We start from the raw sequence: 15,515 nt of genomic DNA on the forward strand, positions 1-15,515 counted from the left end.
TTAACTCAGTTCTGGGATCCTGGGAAGAAGTATTTTACTCATTCTGTTCATCCTGTGATGCCACCTAGAGTGCTCAGCACACGAAGGCATCATATAGTACTTGATAATCGGTGACTGAGACAATGTCATGTTACATGTTACATGTTATGTAACTTGACCTTATGCTTTCTAGACCCATAGCTACACGCTAGACTGCAGCCTGCCACATACTTTCTATTAGGAAGAAATGGTCCTGTTCCGATGTGGTTTCAATGTGAATAATGGCTTTCTAGCAGCTAGTGTCTCTGTCACCCATTAATGAATTGCCACTTACTGCCTTGCGAAGATTCCTGGTATAATTCTGTTTTGAGGTGTTGTTTGCTTATCCTGTGCTTTGATATTTCATCAGTTTATGTGTCAGAGTTAAGGACTTAGTATGCCCCGCAGTGTCTGATGCATAGTAGGCCCTCCATCAACCAAGCTGTGGCATGAAGAGTATGGGGACATGTCCCACGCTTTGCTACAGTGTTCTGCCATTTCATATCTTTATGCTTTTATTTCTATAGCTTCTTTTCCTGGAACATTATTCTTTCTCTTCTCTGTCCACATAATGCATCATATCCTTCAAAGCTCAGCTTGAATTTCACTCTTCTGTGAGGCTCTTTTCACTCAGGCTATGTTAGTTGCTTCTTTCTAGAGGTTTGTAGCTCATAACTCTGTTGTTGAACTTGAATTGTGGTTATCTGCTTCTTTGGATTTCTGTGTCCCAGCCCTCTGTAGGACATTAGGTTCTCGAGGGCAGAACCTGTGTCTTATTCATCTCTGAATTCCCAGTCCTTGGCATATAAAAGATAATAAATTCTTGGTGAACGAACGTAGAATGAATGCTAGTTAAAATAGTTGAATATGTGTGTTTTTGGAGTCTTGGGCATAAAGTGGAATTTCACATGATACAGTTTAAGGAGGTCTTTCTGATTTTCTACATACTTTTTCCAGCTGTCCTATGATTCTTTTTTCGTTGATGGAAGATCATATTTTCCTTTAGGGGAGGGTGTGCAATGACCTTCAGTGTGCTCTTGTAAGGAGACAATATATAATTACTCTTGGGAAAGGTCACTAACTCTTTTTCACTGTGAATGGTTGTGTGATTAATACCAGAACTCTTCAGAGAGGAGACTGGTGAATGATGGTGAGGGAACTGAGGTGTAGCATGCTTGATGATTTGGGTAAGATTCCAAGATGGCCTCATTCAGCCATGCTAGGAACTCCTCTGTGGTCCTCCACCATCGCTGCGGGAAAGATCTCAGTGCCCCTTGCACATGTGTGCTGGCTTTTCTTAGTTATACCAACTCTGCTACGTTGTGCTCACAGAATTTCATATAGAGTTTTTAGGCCTCACTTTATGTATAAACGGGGATTACAATATACAACTCAGAAATGGGATCATGTATAAAAGAAATGATACAACTCTTTGCAAATGGAACAGATTAGCATGTTATTTTGTATTTTTTTTTTCCCCAGTAACCTAGTATAACCTAGGACCATGCCTGGCATATAATAGGTATAGTTTTTATTTAAAAATTTTAAACAAGATTTTATTTATGTATTTTAAAGAGAGAGAGAATGAGAGGGAGAAGGAGAGAGAATCCTAAGCAGATTCCTCACGGAGTACGGAGCCCGACTTGGGGCTCGATCCCACAACCTTGAGATCATGACCTGAGCCAAAACCAAGAGCTGGATGCTTAACCGACTGAGCCACCCAGGCACCTGGCATAGTTTTTAAATGTCACGTATGTCACATATGCAGTACACAGCTTGTGGCCATGGTTGGGATTCCTGCAGGCCTGCTTCAGGGTTGAACAGGGACTAGCATTTGCAAGCAGAATACCTGAGCCACCTTTTTTCCTCTTCTCCCAATGAGTCTATATTTTCCACTTCTGATGACCAACCCAACCCAGTGACCTCCTTTTTTCCTTTTGCACCTTAGTATATACACCTTATTTTCTAGAACCCTCTATTGTTACCTGTTGGTTGCCGGAAACTTGGCAATTCTTTTCTCAAGGCCTCTGCCTGATGACAGCGTAGACCAGACTGTGGTTGGGAAGGGCTACTGGGAGAACGTCCAGCATATATTTCCATCAGTCTTTAGGGACTGGCTATCATGCGATCTCTTACCACATTGGAGATTCCCCTGACCTGGGTTGAGCCTGCTTCTGGAGTTCCTTTCCCATTCAGAAGCTGCTCCACTACTCCTGAGCCCAATCATTCATTTTTAAAATACATCTGATTTTTGAGAAATTGTCCCTCATTCTCTGAGCTACAGGAAGAGGGCAGAGTTGAGTTTAGGGATAAAGGGCTAGTGTTCAGGGATAACAGTGGATTGGAGATGAGGTCAGCTTCATCCTTCGCATGAGTCCTTGGACACCACAGAAAGGCTCCCACACTGAAATCAGCCATTGGGTGGTGGGTGTGTGCCATTCTACCCCACCTCCCTGCCAGCCACTCAGAGCTAGTATCTTCTGAATACGCCTTGGGCAATGATAGCTAACAGGCCCATAGTCTGTCACTGGATCATGCTGAGAAAATTCTTCAGGTAGGAGGGGAGCCTACAAAACAGAAAATGCATTTGTGGCACATGTCAGAATGTGTTGGAATTTTGGTACTTTTTCTCTGTAATGGGACAGCGTGTGAATGTGGTTGGTACCCCTGATGGATGGTTACCTGTCAACTCGGCAAGGCCATGGGATGGCTCAATATTTGGTCAAACATGATGTGGGTGCTTCTGTGAGAGTGTTTAAAGTAACATTTAAATTGGTAGTCGAAATAAAAGAGCTTGCCCTCCCTAATGTGGGTGGGTCTCATCCAATCAGTTGAGAGCCTACATAGAACAAAACGGCTGATCTTCCTCCGAGTAAGAGAGAAGCCACTCTGTCTGACTGCTTGCAAACTGAGAGAGCAGTTTTTTCCTGCCTTTGCACTCTAACTGAAACATCAACTCTCATGGATCTTGAGCCTCCTGGCCTTTGACCGGAACTTCATCGTCATCTTTTCTGGTTCTCAGGCTTTCTAACTCAGATTAGAACTTAACCATTAACTCTCCCGGGTATCCAGCTTGCCAACTCACCCTGCAGATTCTGGGACTTAACCAGCTTCCAAAATCGTGTGATCCAGTTCCTCACAATAAATCTCTCTCTCTATGTATGTCCTGTTTCTTCTGTTTCTCTGCAGAGCCCCGAGAGATACACCTGGTCTCCGCATAGCCCAGAGCTCTGCCTGAGCTCTGCGAATTGGCCAGCATGACTGATAAAGACATAAAGGTCACAGAGAGGTTATTGAACCAGCGCTTGTGGCCCTCTCTGGTGCCTGGTTACTAATTCCTGTCTTGTGTTTCCAGTTTGGCAAGATCAGAATTTCTGGTACTCAAGCATGGCCTGACTTAGGGCCGGATCCTGCTCTGTGTTGCCCAGAAGGGGATTTTCCTAGACCACTAGGGAATTGGGGGTCTCTCTGATGAAAGAGGTGGAGAGAGCCTTTGCCTAAAAGACCTGCAATGTGGCATGTAAGGATAAAACCAATAGAATAGTAGGATTTGAAGGGAACCACGACAACAGGTGTAACAGGAGCCTAACCAGATTTTCTGAAGTGCAGTTTTCACCCAGGTACACTTCTTGGTGTATGTTCTTAAAAGACAATAAAATGTTTTTTTTTGTTTTTTGTTTGTTTGTCTGTTTTTAGACTCTAAGACTTGATATTTTAAGTGTGAACGTTTCAGAAACGTTTGCCCCCTGCGAGTGGGATGAGAGTAAGTGGGGAAACAGTGTCATGTTGCCATTTTACTGACTCATGAGGGTACATGTTGAGACCAAGATGATGGGAGAATGGGGGTCAGTGGAATAGTTCCTAATTCTGTTTCTACTTTTAACGTGGTGGATGAACTTGGGAAAGTCATTTAATTGCTCTTGGCCTCTTATGCCCACTTGCCTCTCAAGAAGAGGTCCTCTTAGCAATTCTTTAGTATACAATACAGTGCTGTTGGCTCTCGTAACCATGCTGTCCGTTCGATGCCCTGAACGTATTCATCTTCTAACAGGCTTATTGTAGTAGTCATTTCATGGCATACGTGTCTACCTCACCATCATGTTTATACCTTAAACTTAAACTTGCATGATGTTATATGTCAATTATATCTCAATAAGTCTTGGGGGAAAAAAAGAAGAGTGAAAAAGAAAAGGAACAAAAGCGCAAAAAAAAAAAAAAGTAGTCTTCAACCCAGCAGCCTCCACATCATCTGAAAGGTAGTTAGAAATTTAGAATCTCATGCCCTATCCTAGACCTACTGAATCAAGTTTACATTTTAATAAGGCTGCCAAATAATCTATTTACACTTTAAGGTTTGGCAAGCACTGGTGTGGAGGAGCGAACATAACATGTTGGGCTTACCAAGAAACTATTGTTTGCTTGGTCTGGACGCTTGTATGTGACTTTGTTCATGTCACGGAAAATCTCAGCCTCGACCTCCCTATCTGAAAACTGGGTATAAAAATATTTGCCGGGCGCCTGGGTGCCTCAGTGGGTTAGGCCTCTGACTTCGGCTTGGGTGGTGATCTCAGGGTCCTGGGATCGAGCCCCACATGGGGCTCTCTGCTCGGCGGGGCATCTGTTTCCCCCTCTCTCTCTCTGCCTGCCTCTCTGCCTATTTATGATCTCTGTCAAATAAATAAATAAAATCTTTAAAAAAAATTTTGTCCACTGACCTAATACAGTGTTCACGAGGATGAAGCTAATTTAAAATGTCCTAGACGCGTATTGAGTGACTTCTCTGTGCCTGGGTCTCTGCGAACCAATGCAGGGTAAGGAAATGAATGAGACACAGTTCTGGTGTCCAGGAACTCAGCCTCTAGCACAATGGGAAAATATGTATGAAAGCACTTTGTAAATGCAAAGGGCTACCTAAATGTTAGCTATTATTAGTATTAATGGAGGTAATAATACTTGCCCTACTTATACTGCATGGTTATTATTAAGCTCAAGTGAGATAAAGCATGTCAGAGCCATTTGAAAAGCTGAAAAGTACTGACGTAAGAACTTATTATTAGTATTATTATTGGCATCACAGAGGGAATGATAATGAAGGCTAGTAGGGGAAAACCTAGATTTAATTACGTTAACTCGGGCCACAGAAGACCTTGGAGTTGAAATACCAAACCTGGGACTCTTAGTTGAACATGCCAGGAGATTCTGGCTTGCTTTTGGCTCCATAAGGGAGTGAAAAATAAGAGTCTGTTAATACTTCTGCTATTTCAGACTATCTGATCCTGGAAGCAAGGATTTCTTTGCAGTTTATTGGCGACTCACTGAAATGCATCGACCTGTGAGGTGGAATGTTCTATCTGATAGGCAGCCTGACAATAGCACCGCCCTGCCGATTAGGACGTGGTCAGGTGGAAAAAAATAGAGGAGGCTCATGGTCTGTAAGGTCCTCTATCTGGGCACACGCGCAGGGGCGATCTTCTGTTTTGTGTGTGACTGTCCTTGGAGCCCAGGCCATCCGGCTCCAGCCCTGGGTGCTCAGTGTCAGGCGAAGGCACGTGGAAATCACCCAGCCTTCTGCAGACAGAGACAATGGCCTACAGAGACGGCCTGCCGTGTGGACCTCACCCTGGACCACACTCTGTGTTGATGGAGAAGGAACTTGAAACATCAATTCTCCCAGCTTCGGGTCCAGCGTCCTCTCCCTACATCTTAAAGCCCTGGAGTATGCTTTGTCCTTGTTCTTGGGACTTTGAGTAATACACACGCCAGCAGGGAGACAGGTCTCCTTGGCAGTTCTGTTAGGGATGTGTTTCAGTTCTCTGCCCTCTGTCTTCTCTTCTTGATAGTGGCGATGCACTCCCTGCTTTTCTTCCTTACTGGCTGTCGATGTTCTCTCTTAATGCTGCCGGTGACATGACCTGCAGAGATTTTAAAGAGGCAGAGGAAGGGCAGGATTAACATTTCCCTGCCCTGGGGTCCTCGTGCATGTCATTTATTCTTTGGTTAGGTTCCTACGAGGGTGGGTCGGCTCTGCTCTTGAGTCATGCCTGTCTGCAGCTACCTTCTCTGTCATTTCATGAGGCCCCGGGGCTCTGGGGGGTGGGCAGCCCCACTGCTGAAATCCAGTGTTGTCACTTGGGAGCCCTGTGAACTTGACCAAGTGACATCATCACTCCAAGCCTCTGGAAATTGAGAAGCCATTGTGAATGCCGTGCAGATGGGGAAAATGAAATGATCCGGGTAAAGTCACTCGTGTGCTGTGGTTAGTGCTAACTCCTTCTTTGCCGCCCTCAGGTGGGGTTTGGGGGTGGGTAAGGAGCTATACCTGATTAACCTCAGCCATCCACTCTCCCCCTCCCTCCCACCTACACACTACACTACTCATCCAAATAGACTCTCAAAGCAGAAATGGCCTGAGCTCCCAGATTTCCAGATCTTTCAATTGCCGATGGGGTCACATATTCTGATTATTGGTTCTTTCCCAGGGAGGCTGGGTTGGCTTCTTTACCAAGCCTTACCTGTCATTTCCTTTGGTCTTTTGTGACTGCCTTTCAGCTCTGATGTCTCTTATCCTTTCCCTGCCAAGCTCACTCCCACTTTGTTTTGAAGGGTGGTGATGATTCATTAAGGAGAAGAATACCGTTTGCTTACCTATGTGTGGAGTAATGTGTGCTGAACTGAGAATCACTGGATGCCGCCTGGCTTGGGTTGCTTCCCTGGGCCTTGGCTCTTTATTCCTGGTGTGTTTGCAATCATAGTCTTTCTCATCCTGAAGATCACAGCAGGAAGTGAGCTCTTCCTACTTTGACCTTGCCCACCTAGACTCGATGCATCTAGGCCAGGCCTGCCTTGTACAGCTGGGCGCCCCCCGGCCCCCCCCCCCGATTCCACTGCCGTCCCCCTGTCCCTTAAAGCACTTTGCATCTAGCAGAAATGCAACAGAGTTGTTTGGTTCCTGCTTCTTAAACCTGACGCTCCTTCTTAATTAAAAGACATTTCCCCATAGCAGCAGGTATCAGAATTCTTCTGGACTCCCTTCCTAGGAGAATGCTTTCTTAGCCTACTTGGGATAGAAATTGAGGCTCCAGGGTCTGGAGGAGCTGTGGGTGCTGAGGTTTCTGAAGGACAAAGACATTTATATAACAGAGGGAGAAGAGACTCTGCTGGAGAGCGAGGTATTCAGGAGCAAGGTGGTGAGGAACGGGGAGAGAGAGAGAATTTAGCAGACAGGATGGGCATGATTGGCAGAATGCTGTGTTCTTTGATATCATGACCTTTACCCAGATCCCAAATAACTGGAAGGGGAGGCTGGTTCTGCATGTGGGTGGATGCGATGGCAGACCTCAAGACCGGACAGCTCTGTGGTCTCTAGACCTTAGAAAAGGAGGTCAGATGCCCTGTGTATAGCGTGTAAGAATTCCAAGTAATCGAAGTCTAGAATACAAGGGGCAGATGGCCCCCAGTTGACCTCTGGATTATACTCACGTAAAGCCTGGCACAAAGTCATGCATTTAGAATGATATCCTGCCAGGGTTTTTGTTTCCTTAGAAAGGGTTATGGCAGAATTTCAAGGGGAAAATGTTGATACCAGAAGGCCGTTTTGAGTCACGGACCTTTGCCATTCTCCTCCTTGCCCTCTGTTTCAGTGTATATGGTGGCAGCTACCACTGGCTGTCAGGCAGGTGGCGGCTCTTCGTCTTGCTTGTGTCACAGGTAACTGTTCCTTACTCTGAACCCCACCACCCCCTCTTCCATGGAGAGCTGGGGAGGGAGGCTGGCAGCAGATCGTGCAAACCGGAAAAGGGGTCTCTAGAGCCTAGAGCTGCTGCTTGATTTTCTTACTTGCATGATCAGAAAGAGAAATGTGGGGCACTTGGGTGTGGGCAGTTGGTTGGGTGACTGCCTTCAGCTCAGATCATGATCCTGGAGTCCTGTGATGGAGTCCTGTATCGGGGTCCCTGCTGAGTGGGGAGTCTGCTTCTCCTTCTGCCCCTCCCCCTCTCATGCTCTCACTCTCTCTCTCTCTCAAATAAATAAATAAGATCTTTAAAAAAAGAGAGAGAGAGAGAGAAAAAGAAAGAAGAGAAATATTTTAAGAATGAAGGGATGAGGGCGCCTGGGTGGCTTAGTGGGTTAAGCCTCTGCCTTCGGCTCAGGTCATGATCTCAGGGTCCTGGGATCGAGCCCCGCCTTGGGCTCTCTGCTCAGTAGGGAGCCTGCTTCCCCTCTCTCTCTGCCTGCCTCTCTGCCTACTTATGATCTCTCTCTCTCTTCAAATAAATAAAATCTTAAAAGAAAAAAAAATAATGAAGGGATGAAATTTTCTGAGTCTCCCAAATGATCCTCTTCAAGAGCACCTCGGCGGTCTTACCCGTGCTTTTCCCCGGCTGCAGGGAGACAAGACTCTAAGAGATGGATGGATTTTTTTTTCCCCCAATATCCACAGCTGTTCACATATTTGGTTTCTGCTAATGTTCTTTCTTCAGGACTTAGCCAGATGAGGAGTTTTGTGAACCATAATGTGGTGTAAATTAAAATGAGCCAAAGTTTTACATTAAAATATGACTTTGAAATACATCTTGGATTGACAGAGAAATCAAAACTGCAATAATAGACCATTGAGGAAAGCACTAACAGGGAAAGTACTATCTGTCACACGCACCCCGGTGTTGTTCTCAAAGACGCTGAATTCTTAAAAGAAGAATTAAACTGAGAAATGAAGAAGTTAGAGAAAAATACCCACCCGAGGAGAGCACGAAGAAAAAAACGGGAATTTGCTATTATTAAATGAGAATACCTGAAGGTAATCTAATGGATTAATAAGTCTAATAATATCTCTTTAAATATAACAAGATAGGACAGACTCTGGCTAATGTAAGTTACAAAGGTAGGAGAGATACAAATATTTAATATGAGAAATAAGAATGGGATTTATATCCTAAAGAAAGAGGCGAGTGAAACCATCAAAGAAATATTATAGACTACTTTGTTAGTCATTCAGAAAATACTACATAAATGAATGATTTCCTTATACCTATATATACATCACCAAGTTGATTCAAGAAAAAATACAAAACCAGAACAGAACAGTGGCCATAAAATAATTTAAAAAAATTTGAAGAATTATTACTAAAAACTATTAAACTAAACTATCAAAAACTATTACTAAAAAGAACTATGTTCTTTTTTCAAATGTTTAAGGAAACCTAGCAATTATAAAATAATAATGGACAGATTTAGGGGCACCTGGGTGGCTCGGTCAATTAAGTGGCTGCCTTCGGCTCAGGTCGTGATCCCAGGGTCCTGGAATTCAGGCTCACATCAGGCTCCCTGCTCAATGGAAGGCCTGCTTCTCCCTTTCTGCTCCCCCTGCTTGTGTTCCCTCTTTCTCTGTGTCTCTCTCTGTCAAATAAATAAATAAAATTTTAAAAAGAAATGACAGATTTGATCTTATAAAACCCAAAAGTTTATTAGGGTACAGGCTAAGAATAAAGTTCCAAGTAAACTATGAATTGAAGAGGAAATACGTGCAAATGTGCAAAAAAGGAATTACCAGTCTTTGTATGCCAAGGGCTCTCAAAAATGCATAAGAAAAAAACCATGTCACAAAATAGGTAGCATTTATGAGCAAACAGGAGAAAAGGAGAGACAATGTGTCAATGATAAGCTGAATGATACATACCCCTTCTTGGGGTCAGGGAGAAACAAAACAATAACGAAATATAGTGTTTCAGCCATCAGATGGGCAAACTGAAAGACTTAACCTAAACTATTAAAACGTTCTTTGCTGACAGGGAAGGGACTAGTACTCTTACGCATAGCTGCTGGGATTATAGACAAGTACAGCCTCTCTAGAGAGTACTTGGCAGTGTTCCTTAAAAATGCAAAGTATGGAGACACCTGAGTGGCTCAGTCGGTTAAGTGTCTTCCTTCGGCTCAGGTCGTGATCCCAGGGTCCTGGGATCGAGTCCTACACTGGGCTCTCTGCTCAGCAGGGAGCCTGCTTCTCCCTGTGCCTGCTACTCTACCTGCTTGTGCTCCTCTCTCTCTCTCTGTCAAAGATAAAATCTTAAAAAAAAAACAAAATATGCCTACCTATTGATCCAGAAGCCTATTCTAGGAATCTATTTCTTATAAATAGTTACTAGTTTTTAAAGACAAATGAGTAAGGATGCTTATTGCACCATTGTCTTAAAATTACCAAACATTCTGGAAACCACCAGAATGTTCAGTAGAGGGGGAATGATTGTACGAATTACACACATAGTGATACCCAATTAATTTCTCAGGCTCGAATCCCTGGAATCATTCTTTGCGTCAGTTTTCATGTATGCACCATATCCAATCCACCAACAAATTTTGTCTGCTCTCCCTTAAGAGTAATTCCAAATCTGAATGCACCTCTCATTCCATGAACATTCCATTGCATTCCATGGCTACCCCTTGGTCCTAAGCCCTTTCGTCTCTGCCCTCAGACTCAACAGTCTACCCCCTGCCACACGGCTGTCTATTACAGGCATAGACGCCAGAGCGAAGAGTTGAAGATATAAAATGGGTGCACCCTTCTGCTCGGAGCCTTCTAGTGTCTGCTCCCCACGGCACTTACGGTGATGACCTGAGTCTGACCGTGGCTTACAAGGTGTTACTTGATCCTGTACTCGGCTGTTGCTTACCCTGATTTCCTCCCCTTTTCTCTTTGCTCACGTCTCTGCCACCAATGGCTTCTTGCTGTTCCTTGAACATCTAATAAGGACCGTTGGATTTGATGTTCTGTCTGCTTGAAACCCTTTCCCCCGAGTTATTGGCATAACTTTCTCCTTCACCTCCTTTGTGTCTTTGTTTAACTTTACCCTTCTCAGACCATCCTGTTGAAAACAGTAACTCTCCTATGATCTTATGTGCATGATGGCACATTCTGAGGAAACGCAAGTCCCAAACCTAAAAAAGCATTGAAGTATGGTTTGAATCCTTGCTCAGTTCTTTTGAACAGCTTCTCAGGGTGGGTGACGGTAGTGCTCCCTACACCAGTTTAAGTGCTTAAATGCCAAACACTTTATACAGATTGTCTCCTTCATTTTCTTTGTATTCGTATTACTTATTCACAGAGGATGAGAAAGGTTATACAACTAGCTCATGATTTCCTGAAGATTAAGTGGGGAGGGAGGCAGGATTTGAACCTTCAGCCATGAGGCTGAACACCACCATGCTGTACCACCTCACAAGGCACTAGGCATTTCTTTGCTTCTCGCTCTTGAACTGTCTCACAAGGCAGAGCAGCTGCCTTTAATCTCAAGTTTCACTCTCAAAATTGCCCCAGACTTCTTCCCAAAACCCAGCCCACACTGACTAGTTACTTCCCCCTTCTGTCTTTCTTTTGTCCCGCCTCTCTTCCTCCTTGGCCATGTCCAGTGTAAAGCTGTTTGGAATCCTGGTTTCCTGAGCTCTGTAACACAAGCCGCTTTGTCCTCATTTGCACACACACACACACACACACACACACACACACACACACACACACACAGCCAAGAGGCCACCCAGGCATGCCACATCCCCCTACAAACAAGGAAGGATGGTGACATGATCCTTGTCCCACTTATTTTCCAGCTGTTGGGAGATGGCTCTGTAATGACGTATCGGGCACACATTGGCTGGATAGCAATCCAAGGGACACAGTTTCACCTCCTTCTCAGTTTCTATAGGATATATTACCAATGCCCTTCATTTCATCCTTGTATTTGACCATATGAGGCAGCTGGCAGCTGTGTTGCCTCGACCAAGTTACTTCACCACTTTGTATCTCTGTTTCCTCCTCTGTCAAATGGAAGAAAAAATCTCCCCATTTCAAGTGCACTGTCGGGTTCAAATAACAAAAGCTACTCAGTGCTGCCAGACGCACAGCTGACACTTACGAGACGTAAGGGGTTGTGAGTCAGAATCTGGGGGCCAAATAGACATCTTGCCTCAGTCTTGCAGTGTTGTGTCATTGTGTTAGCCCTGAGGAAATCTCTGGAAAAGCAGCCTCACTTTCACAGCAAAGAAGATGATTTGTTCAAGATTACACAGTATATGAAAAACAAAACAGGCAAACAAACAAAATGCACGTAAACGTGTTTTCACTCTCCTGTGCGTGACTTCCGGGTCAGATATTTCTAAACGTAGCCTTCCTTTGGGTGTCAGATGTGTATACATACTGATGGGTAAAGCAATGGACCAGACAGGGCGGTTGAGTTCTGGCGCCACCTGTCTCTAACCAGCTGTGTGATCCTACTCCAGGCCCTTCTTTCCTTCGGGGTTTTATTTATTTATTTTTTTGTCTTTCTAATAAGAAATACCCCTGAAACAATGAGTCCCACAGCGACGGAAGTCTTCTTTGTTTGCTTCACGGGGTGGCTGGGTCAAAACAGATTCTCTATCCTAAGATGCTTTGTCTCTCGTATCATACAATAAAATACGAGAGATTATGAGAATAGTTTTAAAGCCTTCCTTTCAATTTAAAAAAAAAATGTAGTTGTAAGTGTTTGCTCCGGAGTTGGGCTGCCAGGCACAGTAGGTGTGAACAACCTCCACTCCTCCTCCTGGGGAGAGGCCGCTCCAGGGTCACTGGGCCAGCACCGGGGTTAGGAAGGGCTTGCTCAACAACCTGATCTTGACCTGCAGCTGATCTCCGTAGGTCCTTCAATCGTTCCCTCTGCCTCTGATAGAACTGTGACTCGGCTCTGGGGCCAGGGAGGGGGACAATGCCTGTTGGCCGTGGATTGATCTTTCTCTCTCTCATCTATCCGTATCTGTCTGCCCGCTTGTCTGTCTATCTCATCTTTTTTTAAACCATACCAGAGTTTCTTGATCCAAATTCCTCTTTTTGCTCTAAAAGCTAAGTTTACTCATTGCCATAAAGTAGGAATGCTCCAGAATGGCTGCTGGCCACACAAATATAGACACACATCTCCCTATTATATCTGTTTCCTTCTCTCTGTCTGTCCATCCTCCATCCATCTGCCTCTCCATCTCTCATTCCAGGCTTTTGTTCAGTCCATCCATCCACTCCTACCCGCCAGAGTTTATCCTTTTTTTTCTTTACCTTTTGCCTCTCTTTGGGTCCAACCTGGAATCAGATCTCTGGCTTCCATCCAGGCAAACTTCATTCAACCTGTTCTCAGCCAAGTGATGGTCTAAATTTGGAACCTCACAAAGTTTTGAGAATGTCTTTCAACCTGTGGGTGATTATCTGAACTCGATCCAAACCTTCATGCTTGAAGGCTCTGCTATTGTTAATCATGGCTCCCGTTCACTGCTGGTCAATCACCTGGTTATTTTCCTTTTGCCTGGGAACTGACCTTGTACAAATTCCCTGGATTGTTTAAAGCCAGCTGCATGGCAGAGGCTGGCTGATGATGGGTGAGACGAAGAAGGTTGATAGCGTTCAGCTCAGCCTTTCCTGGACCAGGGCCCAAATCTCCAGGCTTTGTATAAACTCAAATGCAATTCACCTGAAGAGCAGCTTTCCCTAACAATTGTTTACGGTACAGACTGAGCCTCAAAAGCCTTATGAGAACCCTGGACTAGAAGGCACGGGATAGATGGCCGGGGCAACAGTGGGGGAGGGTAACTGATTATGGCGTACTGCCCACCTCCCCCATCACTGGGCTAGCTTTGATTGGACAGTTTGATTTTAGTACATCCCAAATTAGTCCTCTCTACAATGAATTCTAGTTGAGGACTTGAGAAGAAGCTTTTATTTCATTCTTGGCTTAAAAAAAAAAGGGCAATATGTTCTTTTAAAAGAGAAAACAACAAAACAGGTTTTACAAGGGCTGGATTTTCGGTTCCGGAGTTTCCCACACTATCTATGAAAAGCCTTGGCAAGGGCTATTTAGGGTGAAAAAGATAAAAATAATATCTTACAGTCACGTTAAGCTTTATACTTGAAATGTCTTTTCAAAAATCGTTGATTGTATACCTCATCTCTGCTAGGCCAGGGGCTAGGGGAATAAAGAAAGAAAGCAAGGTGCCTACTCTCAAGGAGCTTGGGGCTTCGTAGAAGGAGAGCAACAATGATATAAACAGATGAAACCCTGTTCATGCTACCGTACCTTGCCTCTCTGCAGGGGAGAGAGGAGGGAGGAGACGGTTCTGCTGTGTTGAGCATAGGGCCATTTGAAGTGTAAGACAAAAATATTGTAAAATATTGCAGGTTGAAGGGACTTTAGATTTTCTTTAGTCTTACCACTCATTTTAAAGATGAAAGAAATTCCTCCAGCTGTGAGGTGAGATGACTTGCCCGAGGCCACGCTGCTAGGTTCTTGGTGCAGTGCGGGGTGGGGTGAGGAGCTCTCCTTTTAGTTCCCAGGCGGTACTTCTTCTCCCCACCAATATTCTGCAAACTCCGGAAGGGACTAGCATACGATGGCAGGCACTGAACTGTACTGGTGGGGACCCACTTCCTCTTCTGTCCTGTTTGCAGAGCCAGTGATTCAAGGCCAACGGCAGTCTCCAGGCCCCACTCTCTGCCGGGACTCTTAGCTCTCCCGTGGGCCCCCAGAGCTTTGGTGGTCAGGGTCTCTCCAGGAATCAGATATTCTCACACACTCCAAGGTGTGTTAATGATTTCATCTTGGAACCTCTCAGAGCACAGCGTTCAGTAGAAGGTCTCAGGAAGAGTAGCTAATAGTAGATTTTCAGGAATTTACCACTGATATGTGTAGGCGGGAGGGGAGTTCACCCGGGTCCTCCTAGTCACACCTCACCGAACACCATTTTAGCTTGAGGGGCAGTGAAATTGTTGGGGGGGTGGAGTGGGGAACCCTGTCTGTTGTCAGAACCCCTCCTTAGCTCAGCCCAGTATGCTGGGAAGACATCACTGTTGCTCACAGGGGGAGCTAGGACGGGGAGTTACTGGTAGTTTACAGGAGAAGACCTAAGAAGTGAAATGAATGTCAAGGTCGCAGCTGGTACGGGATCTCAGTGCTCACACTGCCTGATGGAATGATGCTTCCTTCTTCCCAGGCCCTGGCTCAGTGTGGACACCCATGGATGCGGGGGAGAACGGTGCCCGAGAACCAGATTTGGAGGCACAGGCTCTCTGTGTGACCGTATGGATCCCTCGTTCTGTGAGCTTACTGTTGTCTCACCGTACTCCCCTGAACTGGTCTTGAAATGATAATATTTTATCTTGCCCCGTACTCGACAAACACTTTATGTTGCGGGCCTGTGTTTTGTTGCTTAAGTCCTGGCTGTTTTTGGCTCTATGTGCAGAATACTAGTTCCTGGGTCAGCGGTGTATGTGTGTGTTTTAATCTCTATTTGTGAACACAGTAAAACAATGAAGTTGTCCATAGTTGGATGGGCATCTGAGTCTGGCAGTATCTGGGTTCTGAAGGTCTGGATCACAGAGTATGTAGGCTGCAAGTTGTTTAAAGCCATAAAATATTTATGTTAAAAAAATCCCAGAATTGTGGCTAAGAATTATGTCTATATCTGTATCTCTGTCTCTATCCATCACTCTA

This window comes from Martes martes (genome assembly GCF_963455335.1).
Source record: "Martes martes genome assembly, chromosome: 2".
NCBI lineage: Eukaryota > Metazoa > Chordata > Mammalia > Carnivora > Mustelidae > Martes > Martes martes.